At 43.2% G+C, this 20,449-nt stretch overlaps 1 non-coding gene across 1 annotated transcript; it reads left to right on the top strand.

Moving 5' to 3' along the window:
* The first annotated feature begins 13,803 nt into the window (after nt 1-13,803).
* On the top strand, nt 13,804-13,910 carry LOC120250802. Its single transcript, XR_005533138.1, has one exon. It is a non-coding gene; the product is annotated as a small nucleolar RNA R71 (small nucleolar RNA).
* Nucleotides 13,911-20,449: the final 6,539 nt, after the last annotated feature.

The following is a 20,449-nucleotide window of genomic DNA, read 5'->3' as shown; positions in this document are numbered from 1 at the left end:
AGCCCTTTCCAAACCGGTCGCTAAGGTGGCTTTCACACTTTCGAGGTGATAGCTCTTTCTACCGGGGTTGTAGCTTTCACACATCCCATGAGATAGCTCTTTCTCTCATTAGAGCATAACTAGTATCCGACTTATGAGAGTAGCTTCATACATCATAGGTGGTAGCTCTTTCCACCCAACAAGCACAACTAAACAACAAAACTATTTTGTCCTTTCTTTTCATTTTTCCATTTTTTTTTCAACAAAATACCATAAGAAATAAAACTAAAACTAGCCCCTTTAACATCAAACTTGAGTTTCCAAAAAAGTTTAAAGAGGGAGTAGTACACAAGTGACAATCGGGCAAAAATACCTAGAAATTCAAGCAAGAACTAGAGCATGAAAACATTCAATGTTAAAACTTCTCCTAAGCTCAAGAATACAATCATTGCAACTAAGGTGAACTGCCATTGGCTGCGTAAGCATGTATGTCAATCAAAACTTGTGTAAAAGACATGTGCAATGTGAACTCCCTCCCACACTTAAGATGTACATTGCCCTCAATATACACATGCAAGCATAATAAAAGTAATACAATTTAGAACACATGTGGGAGTGGGCAATTGAAACAATACTCTACTGACTCCTAGTGGTGCGTTTGATGGAGCTAAATCCTTTGGAGTTAAATTCCAACGGGTTGTGAAGCACACAAGGCCAAGTGTAAAACACATTGACAGTGTCTATGACTAATCCTCAATTTCCATACTGACAAGACCATCTGCACATATACACAAGGGGGTTCAGTGAAGCTCAATAATCAAAAATAACTCGAGTATATAAAAAAAATAAAGCAATGAAATACAACTCAAGACAAAACTAAAAGATAAACTAAGAAGGAAGATCTTTTCTGAGCATACAAGTCCAAAATAAAATACCAAAATAAAATGCGAAAAATAAGAACAGAGAAGGTAAAGACGCCTCAAGTGTAGGTGTCAATTGCTAGTGCATCTGCTGCCGCTGTTGGTGAAGATGATGCTGGTGCTGCAAAATATATGAAGATTGGGCAAAGAAAAGAGAAAGAGAAGCTTACCGATGAAATGACAATGAGAGACTAGAAAATGGCCGGAAAACTCAAGTAACAACCCTTTAAAATGACGGTGAAAGGTCAGGAGAGTGCAAGGGTGTTCTCTGAGTGGTTAGGAGTGTAAAGATGAAGAAAACTGAAAAAGATTTTAAATAAAACCCACGGCACTTGAGTTTTTGTGCATCAACACTTGCGTGTGCAAATTACCCACGCCTGTGTAACTCCCCAAGAGAGACCCACAGGGGTAGACGCACACCCCTGTGGCTTCTCTGTCTACCCAAGAAAATTCTCTAAGTGTTTCACACGCATGTGTGACAATTCCACACGGGCGTGGATCCTTACTTAGCAATTCATAGTGGCAGACGCACACCCCTGTGTCTTCTCGGGATGGAGAAGAAATTCTCTCCAGAGAAACACACGGCCGTGTGAAAATTCTGCACTGCAGTGGACCATCACAAGGTCGTTCACAGGGGCGAGTCCACACCCCTGTGCCGTCTATGGATGAGCTATGAACCAAAATGAACGCCCGTGCGAAAATTCCACACAGGCGTGTGTTTTCTCTGGACACTTAGAAAACTTTGCAGGCTCTGCAGAAAATTCCTGAACACAAATATACACTCAGATCCTGCCTAACAATGCAATTTTAACCAGAGAAAACACGAAAAACACGCTCAAACGACCAAGATTCTTCGCCACACACGATTAGGCACATGATAACACCACAATGTCGACAAGAAAATCACAGAGAAAGCATCTAAGAGTCAAAACATCAACACTCAAGGCCTTATTCATGCAAATACTAACTAAAAAATAGAAAAACAATAAAAACTTGGGTTGCCTCCCAAAAAGCACTTGTTTTACGTCACTTAGCTTGACGTACCTCTTCCTTACCTTATGGAGGCTTGAAAAGAGTGTATTCCTCCAGACTAGACATTGCATAGCTACTTCCTTTAAACCAAAAATCTACTTGCCAGGGTGGAATATTTGTTGGAGAGTCCAACCATCTTACCTTGGCCTCCAAGGAAACAATTTGGGTTAGGAATTGTCCAAGCTTAGCATAGGTGGGTCATTGGATGGCTTCAATCTCCTACCCACATCTTCTTCCAAACCTAAAATCTTTTTCTTGCAATTTGTGAATTAATTAATCCCAAAGAGAGGTGTTTGTTCCATTACCTTAGGATTTACTTCTTCTTGTGTGTTTTCAGCTTGAAAGGGACATGACACTAGCAAATCCTATTAAAAATTTTCTCGCTCATAAGCATAATCTTCATTCACACACTCCAAAATCTCAAAATGGTATTCAGCTTCTTCCTTTTCATTTTCTGCACCAATGTACTCAATTTGCCCAACTTCTTCATTGTCGTTCACTACCACATCATTTCTATAAGGAGCTTGAATTGCTTGCTCAAAAACTTGTTGTTCCTTGGAGAGTGTGTCTAGTATTCCTCCTAATTGATGCTCAAGGTTTTTAAAGGAGGCTTCATGACATCTTAGTGTGGTCTCAATATTTTGGACACGGACATCGGTTGCTTCAATAAAATTAGCTAATACTTTTTGCAATTGAAGTGCATCCTCTCCGAGTATCTCACCCTTTTGACATTCCTCTTGAGGTGCTTACCAATATTGTCCATCACTATTCCACAAGAAGTTTGGGTAGCACTTTTCAATTGGATGATTTGTGTTGCAACAAGGAATGCTTTGTTGTTGTGAAGCAATAATTCTATCAACTTGTTCACTCAGAGCTTCAACTCGAGAATACAGAGCAATAAGCGGATCAATCATCATTTAAACTCCTTGCAAGAAAAAGTAAGTCATGACAAAAGAAGACAAATGAGAATGATGAAAGAATAAAAAAGTGTGAAATAAAAATTGATGATAAATAGCTAAAATAGCAAAGTGCAAAGTGTCTCTAAAACGCTGACAAGATCCCCTTGCGTATATCCTGCTAGTGCACGGGTTTGTCGAAGTAATAATCCCAGGTGAGCTGGGTCGAATCCACAGGGAGTAAGGAGTAAAAACACTTAATTCGATTCTTAGCTATGTAAAAGATCAATGATAAAGAGTGTGACAATGATTCAATTCTCAACAGTAAAAGCAACAAGTAAGAGAGCAAAAGTAAAGAAGGGGGTAAGACAATCGATAAAGGTGGGGTACCCGGATAATGCTCCACCTAGGATAATTGTTTCAAGTGCAAGAACCTTCTATTATGCTTCCTAATCAATGCAATGGTGAGTCGTGGAAATCCTTAATTACATACTCCCAAATCTAAGGTCAACTATGCCTAACTCTATATATGTCCCGGAGGAGAAACCGAACAATCTCAACACCTCGCACTCGCATAGAGTTGCAATGAGCTCTAGGGATTCCAAGTAATAAATCTCTTCCTTATAATAGACCTAACGCTTTGGTCCAGGTGGAAGGTCCCTAACCACAATTGAGCCCTAGATACTAAGATCACCTCAACGCTTCACTCCGTTGCACACGCAACTAAGCCCCAGCGGAAATTCATCCCTTAGACCATTCACTCTATTATGGCCTCAAAGAACTCGAGGAACGGAGGTAGAATCTTTCACGCCAGAGGGGAAAGGGGACGCTCCTGTACCTCTCGACTCACCCTCTCAACCCTCTCCAACCTAGCTTTGTCTAACGCTCGTGGTGTGTCACTCACTCACAAGGTTACCAACAAGAACTCTCAACCATAGTGTCACTCTAGGGGAAATGTTCATACAATCAAGTATTCAAGGTTGGAACTCACAATAAACATCAATTTATTGAAAGCATAATAAAGAGGTTCAAAGAAACAAATACATCCTATGGTTCACAATACCCGAGTACCCACTAGGGGTTTAGCTCTCCATGGAGCTAAGTACAATCAAAGAAATAAAATGTAAAAGCAATTGATAAGTGCTTGAGTAGACATATTTTTATATATGTTTTACATGCATTGAGCATCATTTTTACTGTGGTTTATGTCTCATATTGTGTATTTGGTGTTCTTTTATGCATATAGGTTGTGAATGCCTTGAAGAGTAAAAAGGAAGCAAAGATAGGCTATAAAGACACAATGTTGGGAGTTCTTGTTCAATTCAAGGACCAAGACACGAGAGCAGTTGATAAGCGTGGAGATGTGTGCCAACTTCCAAGAAGATTCAAGTCAATTCACCATTTGGAAGGGCACAAAGGCAGCCACATCTTCATATTCCTTCTCTTTGTGAAGATTGCAAGACCTCTCAAAGATACGTCGATGAAGAAAAGTTTTATAGCCTACCACATGGACGTGTGCCCGGACATGTGACCTTAAGAGAAGAGTGTTCGGATCGCGTTTTGTGAAAAGTACCGTAGCAATTTCACTGAAGCGATCGTAGCAAAATTCATCGCTCACGCCGCGTGGAAATTCCACGCCCGCTGGAAATTCTTGCGACCCACGCGCGCGTGGAAAAATCCACACCCGGGCGCGTGAGGCCACGTGATGACGCGATCTAAGGCCTATAAATAGCCGTTTTGCCCTATTCTTTCTCATCTTTTGTGCGGCTCTTGAGGGGTGAGACGGCTAGGGTTTGGAGAGGAGGTCTTTGCGGCTTTGGAGGCGCTTCGTCACCAACTTTGATCGATTCCTCCTCCGTCATAGCATCAAGGAAGCCACCGGTGAAACTAGCTTCGGAGTTGGTCCTTCAAGACGTCGAAGCTCTCCATCAAGGCCATCAGTTCATATATAAGGGGGTTTATTTCTATGGTTTTAATGTACTTTCATTCATTGATGGTGTGTTTTGTATGTTGCTCCGTGGAGGGCTAAAACCCTAGAGGGTATTTGGGCTTGTGAACCCTAGGATTCTCACCTTTTGTGGATTTGCTTTGTGTTTCTATTTAATCCGAGTTTGATTAAGTTTCATTCTTGTTTGTTTAATGCTTGCTTGCCTTATTGATCTTATGGTTATTTGGTTTGCATGATTTGTTGCCTTGGTGGAAGAGAGATCTCCATTAGGGTTAGAACCTCAAGATTGAAGAGGGTTGAGAGGGTGAGTCATGAGATAGTGAAGTGTCCCCTTTCCCCTCCGATTGGTGTATTCTATCTCCATTCCCTAAGCTCTATGCAACCATATTTGGTGGGAGGCGTGAGATTGCTCGATTTCTCTCGGGACCTTGTAGGGGGTTAGGAACCTTTGTCGGGAATTAGGGTTGGATCAATCTTTAGGAATTGGATACAGCTTGGAATCCCTAGAGTGCTTTGCGGTCATATGTGGTGTGAGGTGTTGAGATTGAGCGATTTCTCCACCGGGACCTCAGTAGGGGGACTAGTATCGGTGATCTAGAGATAGACCCGATTATGTTTGGATTTCCACGACTTAACTTACTCATTATAGAAACACTTTGCTTATCCGGTACCTACTACCTGAATCCTAGGGGGAGCATTGCCCGAATACCCCACTTTTACTGATTGAGATTCTCCTTCCATTTTACCCTTGCATATTCGTCTCCGGTGTTCATCTCTTCGCACATTAGATCACCACACTATCCCATTATCATTAGGCTAGATAGCAGAGAAGAAGTTAGTACTAGTAGCCCTGTTCCCTGTGGATTCGACTACCCGACTCACCGGGTATTTATTACTTCGACACCCGTGCACTTGCGGTACACACACGCATATTCGGACGTGTCAGCAATGAATCCATAAAGAATCCCCCTCGATAGTTATGTCGATGGTCTTGTGGAGAGTCCTCTACTCGTCGCAAGGGATCCTTTGTCCGGCCTAGGATACACCTCGCCGGATCGGTGCCGACAAAAGCTTTCCCAATAACCTTCTTCCAAACGATGCGCGATGTCGGAGCCGTAGAACCTCTCCAAAAACCTAGCCAATACCCCTCGAAACCCTAGCCAAAGCCCTCTCGCAAGTTGGGGAAATGATGGAGAAAAGAATACCAAAATCGGGGCTGAATCGGTTTTAAATAGGGCTGGAATCGGGCGACTCCACGGGCGTGGATGCTCCACGCGCCCGTGCGGAATTTCCACACGGGCGTGGATAATTTCCACACGCCCGTGTGGATTCTTTGTTTCTCTGGTTTCTCGGTCGGCTATGAACAGTGCTGTTACAGTACGTACTACAATGTTACTATAGTGCTCTGCTACAGTATTCGACCTGAATAGCTTCCCAATTCCATACTTTCATCGGGGTAACGCAAACGGGCACACGTTCATGTCATAGATCACTTGCTTCTCACATTCTAGCATCTCACATCGACCTATGTCTTTGTGTTTGAACCTTAGCAAGATTTCCTCCAAAATCGGTGCAATGTGATCCACATTAGCCTATTTCCTTCATAGTCGGCCTCACGACCCTACCTGCATAAAAGTAACATAAAAACACACATATTAGTGTAAAACCCGAGAAAAGTAATGCTCAACATAAGGAATGAATGCTTCGCATTTGTATTGCACAAGCACTTATCAAACTCCCCCACACTTAAGCTTTTGCTTGTCCTCAAGCAAAAATCAAAAATGTTATGTGCATCAATGAAGAAGATATTGGAAGTGCTTGGCCTTAGGTTTACCAAAGTATACAAAGAGAGCATTCTACAAGTAAGGGAAATTCCAACACTAAATACAGAAAATCAATGCCCTAGCTAAAAACTTGAATTAAAAAGAAAACAAAACCCGAAATCGTGTACGTGTGTGAACTCACTCAAAAACAACCCAAGGTATACTCCTCAAAGTTCTAAGTACAAGGGACTTATTTATCTACAAAAGTGACAACAATTTCAAAGATGGTAGTAGCTTCACACATCATCTAAGGTAGCCTTTTCCAAAGCGGCCGCTAAGGTGGCTTTCACACTTTCGAGGTGGTAGCTCTTTATACCGGAGTGGTAGCTTTCACTCATCCTATGAGATAGCTCTTTCTCTCTTTAGGGCATAACTAGTATCCGACTTATGAGAGTAGCTTCATACTACATAGGTGGTAGCTCTTTCCACCCAACAAGCACAAATAATAAAACTATTTTGTTCTTTCTTTTCATTTTCCATTTTTTTTTAAGAATTTAAGACAAGAAAATAAACCTAACTAGTCCCTTTAACATCGAACATGAGTTTCCAATAGAGTTCAAAGAGTGAGTAGTGCACTAAGTATAAATCCGGCAAAAAAATTCCTAGAAATTCAAGCAAGAACTAGAGCATGAAAACATTCAATGTTAGAAATTCTCCTAAACTCAAGAATACAATCATTGCAACTAAGGTGAACCACCATTGGCTATGTGAACATATATCAATCAAGAACAATAGAAAAGATGTGTGCACTATGAAACTCCCCCCTCCCCCCCCAACACTTAAGTTGTACATTGTCCCCAATATACACATTCAAGCTCACTCAAAATATAAATCATTCAAAAGAAAATGTGGGAGAAGCAATCAAAACAATACTCCCCTGACTCCTAGTGTGACGTTTGATGAAGCTAGTTTGTTGGGAGTAGGGTTCCAACGGGTTGTGAAGCTTACACGGCCAAGTACCTCAGTACCTTGGCCGTGCCCATGACTAAGTCTCAATTCCCAAGAAGACAAGACCATCTGCACGCATACACGAGGGGGTTTAGTGAAGCTCAATAAAGACAAAATAAATCGAGTGCATATAAAGGATAAAGCAATGAATACAACTCGATGATGCAAAATGAAAATAAACTCAGAAGGGAAATCCTTTCTTAGTGAAAAAGTCTAAAAACAGGAAAAATAAAATAAAATGCAAGAAAGTAAAGGAAAAATCAAGTGTCGGTCTTGCTCTCGGGGCTCCCTGTCGCTGCTGCTGGTGAAGCACATAGTGGGTCTACCGGTGCCGTGGTAGAGGATGGAGGTGGTAGAGGAACTGAGGGGGCCGGAGGAGTCCTCGGCCGCAATACAAATGATGAGGCAACGTCTCACTCTAAAATCTGCTGTAACATGTCGAAACGCACCATGAACTCTGTGTACTGAGTGGCCTGCGTAGCCCTAATCTTGGCAACCTCAGCTCGGACCACTCCTATAGCATTCTCGAGCCTCTCAAAGTGATCATTGGCTCGAGATGGTGAAAACATACGCAGTGGGGGTGGCTCCTCTACCACTGGAGGTGCCTCGGTCTCCATCGTTGCTGGCTGAGACTCGGGAGCGGGCTGAGATGCTCCGGCATCATCACCCTCATCCTCGGCTATCACTTGAGCTGGTAGTACTAAAGCAAAAATCCCTGTCCGAACCCTGCGGACCATGCCCATCATCCGCATCGTCTCTAGACTCAGGAGAGCAGGTACACTCGTCTTCTCGGCCCCGCGAATCGAATCCAAGAGACCCATGCCAAACACTAATCTCGTAATGTAGGGGCCCGAGAAGATCGCTCCCAGTCTAGCATAGTGTCCCTGATGTCTGATGTACTCTGCCAGGATGTGCCCTAAATGAATCGGTACACGCTGTACCATCGAGTACAAGTACAGTAGCCCCTGACAGCTCAGGACACCAGTGCTATCACCACGGCCATTCACCGACCTACTCATAATGGCATGCAAGTATCTGTATGCAGGTCGCGAAAGGCAAGTGGCCTTGGACACCCCTGGCTCGTACTGACCTTGACCACATAACACTCTGTAAGCTCTCTGCGGGGTCAAGGTTCCAGGGTAATCAGTCGGTAACTGCGCGCACTCCTTTGTATCTGTGAATGCCTCCTCGTACAAGCCAAGTAGTACTGAAAATTGCGTGATGCTCAAGCTATGGTGGTGTCCAAATACTCTGAACTGAATGGTGTCCACACTGTTGAAACTCGCATACGATCTATCGAACTCGAATGATGAAAGTACCTCCAGTGCAAACTCTCGGATGGCTGGCTCTCTAATCATCAGCAACTTCCGCCAACCACCTTCTGAAACGAGATCCTCGATCTCATCGGCAGACTCTTCTCCCTTCTACAGATCTCGCAATATAGTCGTGTCTAAAAATCGAGTCTGCCCAAAACAGAGCCTCGACAGGCGCTCATAACGAACCTGATGCTCTGGAATTATAAACCGCATGCCCTCAGGCTCAGGAGATGACTCACGTGGTCTCTTATCAGCTTGCTTCTTTGACTTAGGTGCCATAATCTGCAAGATTTAAACAAAATGGATTAAACAAGTTGATAAACTAATACTGTAGAAATCCACACGGTCGTGTGGAATTTCCGCACGTCCGTGTGGATCCACGGGGCTTGAGAACCGTACGACTCAAAAATCCAAAAATACAACTCAAAAATGCTTCTAACTTTGTTCTAGACATAAATCAACGTTCTAATTGAAGAAACGAACCATTTATAACCATATTAATCGATGGAAGCATTGAATTGGCAAAAATCATGAGAAATGGGGTTTACTGACGAGATGGGAATAAAAAGTGAAGAATCGGCGGGAAAACCTCGCTAAAATTCTCCCAAATTGGCGCTATGGAACCGGAGAGTGATGTGAAAGTGTTTTTAGACGAATAGAAGTTGTGAAGGGGGAGAGAAACTGTTCTTCTTTTAAAGAGAACTCACGACCCTTGGCGTTCTGTGCAACCACACGGGCGTGCGTTAATTATCCACGCCCGTGTGTCCTTTCTCCAAAAACACTACAGGGGCGTGCGCACGCCCCATCTCCTTTGAGTCTGACTGCTCTCACACGGGCGTGTGGAAAACATCCACGCCCGTGCTCCCGAATCACAGGGGCAGCCGCACACCCCTGTGGCTTCTCTGGACATTCGAGAAAAGTACTAAGTGTTACACACGCCCATGCGGAAATTCCCCACGAGCGTGGAGATTCACATGCCCAATTCATAGGGGCAGCCGCACACCCCTGTGTCTTCTCGGAATGGAGAGAACTCCTCTGCAGGGTTTCGCACGGGCATGTGGAAATTACCCACGCCCGTGCATGGTTCACAAGGTTACCCACAGGGGCGAGTCCACGCCCCTGTGTGCTCTCGGGAAAAATCTGCCCAACTCTGCAGGAATTCACACACCCGTGAGGAAATTACCCACGGGCGTGCGACATTCGCATGGTCGTTCACTGGGGCAGCCGCACGCCCCTGTGCCTTCTCTGGATGGGCTCGCAGTATACACCCACGGCCGTGTAGAAATCCCACACGCCCGTGTGTTTTCTCTGGATGACTTAGAAAAATCTGCAGGCTCTGCAGAATATTTCTGAACATGTTTGCACACTCAGAGCCTGCCCTATTATGCAAATTTTACCACTGAAGAACACGAAATAGAACCCAAACGACCAAACCTCACCAATTCCTCATAAAACACACGATGAATTTTAAACAAAACCCACAACAAAATCGCAACACGACATCTAAAAATTAAGACACCAACACTTAATAATTTATTCATGCAAACAAACTAAACTAAAAGATAAGAAAACAGTAAACACTTGGGTTGACTCCCAAGAAGCGCTTGTTTAACGTCATGAAGCTTGACGTACTGATAAGTGCTTGTGCGATATGATTGCAAAGTGTTCATTCCTTATGTTGAGCATTACTTTTCTCAGGTTTTAACATTAATATGTGTGTTTTTATGTTACTTTTATGCAGGTAGGGTTGTGAGGCCGAGTATGAAGGAAATAGGCCAATGTGGATCATAATGCACCTATTTTGGAGGAGATCTTACTAAGGTTCAAACGCGAAGACATAGGTCAGGTGTGAGATGTTAGAGTGTGTGCCAACCTCCTCGTAATCGAGTGAGCACATTCATTTGGAGGGGCGCAACGGCAGTCACACTTGAGCATTCTGACTTATGCATATAAGAACAAGAGATCCACCAACATGTACATCATTGAAGAAGCAAGTGATTCACATTGGCCTATTTCCTTCATACTCGGCTTCACAACCCTACCTGCATAAAAGTAACATAAAAACACACATATTAATGTAAAAACCTGAGAAACGTAATGCTCAACATAAGGAATGAACGCTTTGCAATCATATCGCACAAGCACTTATCAAACTCCCCCACACTTAAGCTTTTGCTTGTCCTCAAGCAAACATTAAAACATTCTGTGCATCAATGAAGAAAATGTTGAAAGTTCTTGGCCTTAGGTTCACCAAAGTTTACAAAGATAGCATTCTACAAGTAAGCAAAATTTTAACACTAAATACGAAAAAAATCAATGCTCTAGCTAAAAACTTGAATCAAAAAGGATAACAAACCCGAATTTCGTGTAAGTGTGTGAACTCACTCAAAACACCCCAAGTTATACTCCTCAAAGTTCTAAGTGCAAGGGACTTATTTATCTACAACAAGAAAACAAAAAACATTTCAAAAACGATAGTAGCTTCACACATCCTCTAAGGTAGCCCTTTCCCAAGCGGCCGCTAAGGTGGCTTTCACACTTTCGAGGTGGTAGCTCTTTATGCCCGAGTGGTAGCTTTCACTGATCCTATGAGATAGCTCTTTCTCTCATTAGGGCATAACTAATATCTGACTTGTTAGAGTAGCTTCATACTTCATAGGTGGTAGCTTTTTCCACCCAACAAATACAAATAAACAATAAAACTATTTTGTTCCTTCTTTTTAATTTTTTTTGTTTTTGAATTAGCACAAGAAAATAAACCTAACTAGTCCCTTTAACATCGAACAAGACTTTCCAATAGAGTTCAAAGAGTGAGTAGTGCACTAAGTGTAAATCGGGCAAAATTTCCTAGAAATTCAAGCAAGAACTAGAGCATGAAAACATTCAATGTTAGAAATTCTCCTAAACTCAAGAATACAATCATTGCAACTAAGGTGAACCGCCATTGGCTATGTGAGCATATAACAATCAAGAATAATAGAAAAGATGTGTGTACTATGACATACCTTGCTTACCTCACGGGGGTTCATGAATGAAGGTTGCCCTCTTACCCATAACTTGAAAGCATAATGAGCAAAGTCTCTTGAGGATAGAGGGTGTACTATCGGGCTTCGGACCACCTAAAAATTGTTCATCCAACCTTCTTGGTTCTTGTGCGTCTCCAACAGTCTTGGAGTATTTCTGGTGGCGTCTCCTAGCCCTCTTCATATTCCGGAGCACCTTCTTCAATATCCTCGGGGTAGATGTTACCTCCTCAGTCGACCCAAGCATCATTACTTCTTTATTGCTCTCCTCTTGGTTGAACAAACCTTCATATGGATCTGGGTTGAACATTTCCTACATGTATTCATCAACAAGCTCATCACTAGTGTCTAGGAAATACAAAGTATCATCGAAATCGATAGAATGCCGCATGGCTTCAGCAAGGCGGTAAGTGAGTTTGTCATCTCCAACTCTCAATGTGAGCTCTCCGCCGTCCATGTCAATCAATGCTTTGGAGGTCTGCAAGAACGGTCTCCCAAGTATCAAGGGTACATCCACATCCTCATCGACATCTAGCACTACAAAGTCAACCGGAAAAATGTACTTGTTCACCTTGACAAGCACGTCTTCAATGATACCTCTCGGATGTCGTACCATTCGGTCCGCCAATTGTAAAGTCATCTGAGTAGGCCTAGGCTCTCCCAAGCCTAGCTTTTGAAAAAAAGTGTATGGCATGACGTTGATACTTGCCCCTGAATCCGCCAATGCCATTTCCTCACCTAAGTTGCTGATGTTACACGGAATGATGAAGCTTCCCAGGTCTTTCTTCTTGTTCGGCATGTTCTTTTACAGCACCGCCGAGCATGAAGCATCTAGCACCACTGAAGCACTATCCTCCAACTTCCTCTTGTTAGTTAACAAGTCTTTCAGGAACTTCGCATACTTAGGCATTTGAGCTAATGCCTCTACAAAAGGAATGTTGATGGCGAGTTGCTTGAAAAAACTCATCAACTTCTTATACTGTTCATCCCCTTGGTCATTTTTCAATCTAGAAGGATAAGGGATTCTTGGCTTGAAAGGTGGGGATGCCACCTCTTTCTTTTTCTTTGCTCCCTCCTCAACCTCTACAACCTTGGGTGCGTGTTCTTTCGGTTTCTCACTCGGAAGCCTCCCTTCAACCTCACGACCACTTCTTAAAGTGATCACCTTCACATGTTCTCTAGGGTTGGTTTCCGTATTGCTTGGTAAACTTCCATGTGGCCTTTCGGAAAGAGACTTCGCAATTTGCCCCACCTGATTTTCAAGGTTGTGCAAAAAGCGGTGTGGTTGCGAAGTGTAGCCTCGACTGATTCAAACCGTGTATTTGCAGATTGAACAAATCTAGCCAAGTACTTCTCTAAATCCGTCATTCGGGTTTCCAAGCCTGAAATTCTGTTTTCCACTTGAGGTGCATGTTGTTGTTGGAAACCCGGTGGCCCCATGGCTTTTTGTGGTCCTTGGTTACTCCATGAAAAGTTGGGATGATTCTTCCAACCTGAATTGTAAGTATTGCTATATGGGTTCCCTTGAGATCTCATGCCATTACCTACAAAGTCAACATTTTCCACTGAAGAAACATCACCAAAAGAGATCGGGCAATCAGAGGGAGCATGTCCTCCACTACAACCGGTGCAATTGGTCACGGCCGCAACTCTGTTCGAAGCTATGAGATCTAGCTTCTTACTCATACTCTTTACTTGTGCCGCCAATGAGGTCACTGCATCGATTTCATAGATACCAGCCACCTTTTTCTCCTCCCTAGCATTCCATTGGTAACTATTTAACCCCATTTCCTCAATTAATTGACGAGCTTCATCGGGGGTTTTGCTACCTAAGGTACCTCCTGCTGCCGCATCCAAGAGTTGCCTTGTACTCGGGTTCAAACCATTGTAGAAGATTTGAACAATTATCCACTCCGGGAATCCGTGTTGCGGACACTTTCTCAGGAGCTCCTTAAACCTTTCCCATGTCTCGAATAGAGACTCCAATTCCAACTGAACAAAGGACGAGATCTCATTCCTAAGCTTTGCTTATTTTCCGGGAGGGAAATAACGGGCTAGAAAAGCTTCTATCATCTCCTCCCATGTAGTGATTGATGCTCTAGGTAATGAGTGTAGCCACTGCTTCGCTTTCCCCTTCAAGGAAAATGGGAAGGCTCTCAATTTGATTGCATCATCCGTAACCCCATTTATCTTCAGCATGTCACACACCTCGAGAAAGCTCTCTATATGACTATTTGGATCCTCATCGGCCAAACTGTTGAATTGTGCGGGCTGCTGCAGCATATGGATGAATGCCGGATTTAGCTCGAAGTTCTGAGCTATAATCGGAGGACGCACAATACTCGATTGCGTCCCCAACACTGAAGGTCTTGCATAGTCGGATAGTGTTCGTTGTTGCTCATTCTGTCCTGCCATGTTTTTAGATTCCTCTCTTTCCAAATCAGCTAAATTATGCTGTTCTTCCACAGGTTCTTTCCCTTTTCTTCTAAGTGTACATTCAAGCTCAGGATCTCCTTCAATCAATATTGATGGATTCCCTCGGGTCATAACCTGGAGCTGCACCAGAAAGAAAGAAAAAGAAAATCAGAACGATGATAGAATAAGAAGACGTGAAATAGAATGTGTGGTGAAATAGCTAAGAAAACAAAGTGCAAAGTATCTCTAAACGCCTACTCCCCGGCAACGGCGTCAAAAACTTGACAAGATCCGCTTGCGTATATCCCGCAAGTGCACGAGTTTGTGGAAGTAATAATCCCGGGTGAGCGGGGTCGAATCCACAGGGAGTAGGGAGTAAAAACACTTAATTTGATACTTAGCTATGTAAAAAATTAATGATAAGGAGTATGATAGTGATTCAATTCTCAACAATAAAAGCAACAAGAAAGAGAGCAAAAGTAAAGAAGGGGGTAAGGCAATCGATAAAGATGGGGTACCCGGATAATGCTCCACCTAGGATAATTATTTCAAGTGCAAGAACCCTTTATTATGCTTCCTAATCAATGCAATGGTGAGTCATGGAAATCCTTAATTACATAGTCCCAAATCTAAGATCAACTATGCCTAACTCTATGCATGTCCCGGAGGAGAAATCGAACAATCTCAACACCTCACACTCGCATAGAGTTGCAATGAGCTCTAGGGATTCCAAGTGATAAATCTCTTCCTTATAATAGACCTAACCCTTTGGTCCAGGTGGAAGGTCCCTAACCACAATTGAGCCCTAGATACTAAGTTCACCTCAACGCTTCACTCCGTTGCACGCGCAACTAAGCCCCAGCGGAAGTTCATCCCTTAGACCATTCACTCTATTATGGCCTCAAAGAACTTGAGGAACGGAGGTAGAATCTATCACGCCAGAGGGGAAAGGGGACGCTCCTGTACCTCTCGACTCACCCTCTCAACCCTCTCCAACCTAGCTTTGTCTAACGCTCGTGGTGTGTCACTCACTCACAAGGTTACCAACAAGAACTCTCAACCATAGTGTCACTCTAGGGGAAATGTTCATACAATCAAGCATTCAAGGTTGGAACTCACAATAAACATCAATTTATTGAAAGCATAATAAAGAGGTTCAAAGAAACAAATACATCCTAGGGTTCACAATACCCGAGTACCCACTAGGGGTTTAGCTCTCCATGGAGCTAAGTACAATCAAAGAAATAGAATGTAAAAGCAATGAATCCATAAAGAAACCCCCTCGATAGTCATGTCAATGGTCTTGTGGAGAGTCCTCTACTCGTCACAAGGGATCGTTTGTCCGTCCTAGGATACACCTTGCCGGATCGGTGCCGACGAAAGCTCTCCCAATAACCTTCTTCCAAATGACGCGCGATGTCGGAGCTGTAGAACCTCTTCAAAAACCTAGCCAATACCCCTCGAAACCCTAGCCAAAACCTCTCGTAAGTTGTGGAAAAGATGGAGAAAAGAATACCAAAATCGGGGCTGAATCGGCTTTAAATAGGGCTGGAATCGGGCGACTCCACGGGCGTGGATGCTCCACGCGCCCGTGCGGAATTTCCACATGCCCGTGTGAATTCTTTGTTTCTTTGGTTTCTCGGTTGGCTGTGAACAGTGCTGCTACAGTGCGTAGTACAATGTTGCTACAATGCTCTGGTACAGTATTCGACATAAAATAGCTTCCCAATTCTATACTTTCATCGGGTAACGCAAACGGGCACACGTTCACGTCGTTGATCACTTGCTTCTTCAATGGTGTACACATTGGTGGAACTCTTGTTCTATGTGCATAAGTCGGAATGCTCAAGTGTGACTGTCTCTGTGCCCCTCCAAATGGATGTGCCAACTCGAATACGAGGAGATTGGCACACATTCTAGCATCTCACATCGACCTATGTCTTCGCGTTTGAACCTTAGCAAGATTTCCTCCAAAATCGGTGCATTGTGATCCACATTAGCTTATTTTCTTCATACTCGGCCTCACAACACTACCTGCATAAAAGTAACATAAAAACACAAATATTAGTGTAAAAACCCGAGAAAAGTAATGCCCAACATAAGGAATGAACGCTTCGCATTCGTATCGCACAAGCACTTATCAAACGCCTATTTCCCTGCAGCGGTGCCAAAAACTTGACAGGACCGAATATGCATGTAAACCACATGTGCATGTGTGTCGAAGTAATAATACCCAGGTGAGAGGGCAATCGAATCCACAGGGAATAATGCTTAGAACCACCAAGATTGCTATTTAACTAGAATGAAAATATGTTGATAGTGCTGTGAAAACAAACTCAATGCAAATGAAAATAAGAAAACATAAAGGAGGCGCAAGTAAAAGATAGGAGAGGTAGTCGATGATAAATGGGGTACCCGGGTATTGTTCTGCCTAAGACAATCATTTCAAGTGCAAAACCCTCTATTATGCTTTCTAACTAGTGCATTAATGAGTCATGGAGATCCTTTAATACATGGTCCCAAATCAAAGGTCAACCATGCCTAACTCTATACATATCTCGGAGGAGAAATTGAATAACCTCTCAACCTCGCACTCGTATAGAATTGCAATGAGTTCTAGGGATTCCAAGTGATAAATCCTTTTCCTATATGTAGACCTAACCCTTTGGTCCAGGCGGAAGGTCCCTAGCCACAATTAAGCCCTAGATGCTAAAATCATTTCAACACTTCACTCCATTGTACTTGCAACTAAGCCCCAGCGGAAGGTCATCCCTTAGCCCATTCACTCTACTATGACCGCAAAAAGTTCGAGGAAATGGAGGTAGAATAAATCACACTGGAGGCGAAAGGGGACGCTCCGCTACCTCTTGACTCACCCTCTCAACCCTCTCCAATCTAGGTTTGTCTAACTCTCGTGGTGTGTCACACACTCACAAGGGTTACCAACAAGGACTCTCAACCCTAGTGTCACTCTAAGGGAGTATTCACTCAATTAAGCATACAAGATTGGAACTTAATTAAAACATCAATTAATTGAAAGCATAATAAAAAGGTTCAATGAAACAAATACATCCTAGGATTCACAAATATCCAAGTACCCACTAGGGGTTTAGCTCTCCATGGAGCGAAATATAATAGATAATGAAATCAAAAGCAAAGAGATGCAATACATGAATGAAATTCGTGTCGAAGGTCTTGTGGATTGGCCGCGTCTTCTTCAAAGGTCCCCTCGTCAAATCTAGGGCACACCTCACCGGATCGGTGACGATGAAAGCTTCCCCAATAGCTTTCTTCCGAAGGAAACACTGTGTTGAAGGCCGTCAAACCTCTCCAAAGCCTTGCCAAAGCCTCTCCAAACCCTAGCCAAAGCCTCTCCAAACCCTAGCCACGGGCGCCTCCAAAGATGGGGAAAGATGGAAGAAAAGATAGGGGAAAAGATGGAGAAATCTGGACTGAATTGCTGCTTTTAAAAGGCTGGAATCGAGTATCCACACGACCCTGTAGATGTTCCACACGGCCCTGTTAAATTTCCACACGCCCGTGTGGATTCTCTAAATTTCTGATTTTCTGCGGGCTGTGAACAGTAAATTGCTATATTGATTTACTACAGTAACCTCCTACAGTACTCTGGCAAAAACACTCCCGAATCCACTTTTGATCGAGGCAACATAAATGGACACATATTTATACCGTAGATTGCATCGCTTCTTCAATAAACGGGTTCATTGGTGAAGATCTTGCTATCAATGCATAAGTCGAGATACACAATTGTGACTGCCCTTGTGCCCCTCCAGATCATTGTAATTGCTTGAATACATGGAGGTTGGCACACATTCATGTATCTTTGAGCCCAACTTGTGTCTTCGACTTTGTTCCTTCCAAGATTTTATCAAATAGTGCATTCACGATCTACTTTTGGCTTTTTTTCTTAAAACATAGCTTCACAACCCTACCTGCGCAAAAGAACACAAATACACACGTATTAGCGCTTAAACATGATAAAAGTAATGCTCATTATAAGGAAAGGACACTTCGCATTCTTAACACACAAGCACTTATCATACCCCAAATGTAACTCGAATCGGCCGAGCATGGACAGTAAGAAATTGAAGTCACACAGGCTAACAACACTGGTACTATCACCGTGACCCATCAGGGCATGGCTAAGAATGAAATGAATGTACCTCAGAGCCTTAGACCGACATGGGTCATAGGCAGGGTTGGTACTGAGTCTCCTCCATGCATCCACCTGCGACTTTCCAATCTGCTTGGATATTGATAAGTGCTTGAGTAGACATATTTTTATATATGTTTTAGGTGCATTAAGCATCATTTTTACCATGGTTTATGTCTCATATTATGTATTTGGTGTTCTTTTATGCATATAGGTTGTGAATGCCTTGAAGAGTAAAAAGGAAGCAAAGATAGGCTATAAAGATACAATGTTGGGAGTTCTTGTTCAATTCAAGGACCAAGACACAAGAGGAGTTCATAAACGTGGAAATGTGTGCCAACTTCCAAGAAGATTCATGTCAATTCACTAGTTGGAAGGGCACAAAGGCAGCCACATCTTCATGTTCCTTCTCTTTATGAAGATTGCAAGACCTCTCAAAGATACATCGATGAAGAAAAGTTTTATAGACTACCACATGGACGTGTGCTCGGACATATGGCCTCAAGAGAAGAGTGTTTGGACCGCGTTTTGTGAAAAGTACTGTAACAAAGTACACTAGAAATTTTACTACATCAGTACTGTAGCAAAATTACTGTTTACACGCCCGCGTGGAATTCCACGCGCCCGTGTGGAAATTCCTGCAGCCCAGGCGGGCGCATGGAAAATCCACATGGGCGTGTGGGGGCACATGACAGATGCGGTCTAAGTCCTATAAATAGCCATTTTGCCCTATTCTTTCTCGTCTTTTGTGCGGCTCTTGAGGGGTGAGACGGCTACGGTTTGGAGAGGAGGTCTTTGCGGCTTTGGAGGCGCTTCATCACCAACTTTAATCGATTCCTCCTCCGTAATAGCATCAAGGAAGCCACCGGTGAACCTAGCTTCGGAGTGGGTCCTTCAAGACGTCGAAGCTCTCCATCAAGGCCATCGGTTCATATATAAGGGGTTTATTTCTATGGTTTTTAATGTACTTTCATTCATTGATGGTGTGTTTTTGTATGTTGCTCCGTGGAGGGCTAAAAACCCTAGAGGGTATTTGGGCTTGTGAACCCTAGGATTCTCACCTTTTGTGGATTTGCTTTTGTGTTTCTATTTAATCCGAGTTTGATTAAGTTTCATTCTTGTTTGTTTAATGCTTGCTTGCCTTATTGATCTTATGGTTATTTGGTTTGCATGATTTGTTGCCTTGGTGGGAGAGAGATCTCCATTAGGGTTAGAACCTCAAGATTGAAGAGGGTTGAGAGGGTGAGTCATGAGATAGTGAGCATCCCCTTTCCCCTCCGATTAGTGTATTCTATCTCCGTTCCCTAAGCTCTATACAACCATATTTGGTGTAAGGAGTGAGATTGAGAGATTTCTCCACCAGGACCTTGTAGGGGGTTAGGATCCTTCGCCGAGAATTAGGGTTGGATCAATCTTTAGGAATCGGATACACCTCTTGGAATCCCTAGAGTGCTTTGCGGTCATATGTGGTGTGAGGTGTTGAGATTGAGCGATTTCTCCACCGGGACCTCGTAGGGGACTAGTATCGGCGATCTGGAGGCCGGATCCAATTAATTTTAGATTTCCATGACTTAACTTACTCATCATAGAAACATTTTGCTTATCCGGTACTTAATACCTAAATCCTAGGGGGAGCATTGCCCGAATACCCCATTTTTACTGATTGAGATCTCCATCCATTTCACCCTTGCATATTCGTCTCCGGTATTCATTTCTTCTCACATTAGATCGCCACACCTTTCCATTTATCATTAGGCTATAAAGCAAAGAAGAAGTTAGTGCTAGTAGCCCTATTCCCTGTGGATTCGACTACCTGACTCACCGGGTATTTTCTTACTTCGACACTTGTGCACTTGCGGTTCACACACATATTTGGACGTGTTAGATATCAATAGGGAATCATATATAGGAGTTTGAGTGAACTCCACATCATTGAGTTCGAGCTGAATGAGGAGCTCGGTGAGGCTCATCCGGT

Source organism: Dioscorea cayenensis, chromosome 19 (assembly GCF_009730915.1).
Source record: "Dioscorea cayenensis subsp. rotundata cultivar TDr96_F1 chromosome 19, TDr96_F1_v2_PseudoChromosome.rev07_lg8_w22 25.fasta, whole genome shotgun sequence".
Taxonomy (NCBI): domain Eukaryota; kingdom Viridiplantae; phylum Streptophyta; class Magnoliopsida; order Dioscoreales; family Dioscoreaceae; genus Dioscorea; species Dioscorea cayenensis.
This window is presented reverse-complemented; position numbering and strand designations above follow the sequence as displayed.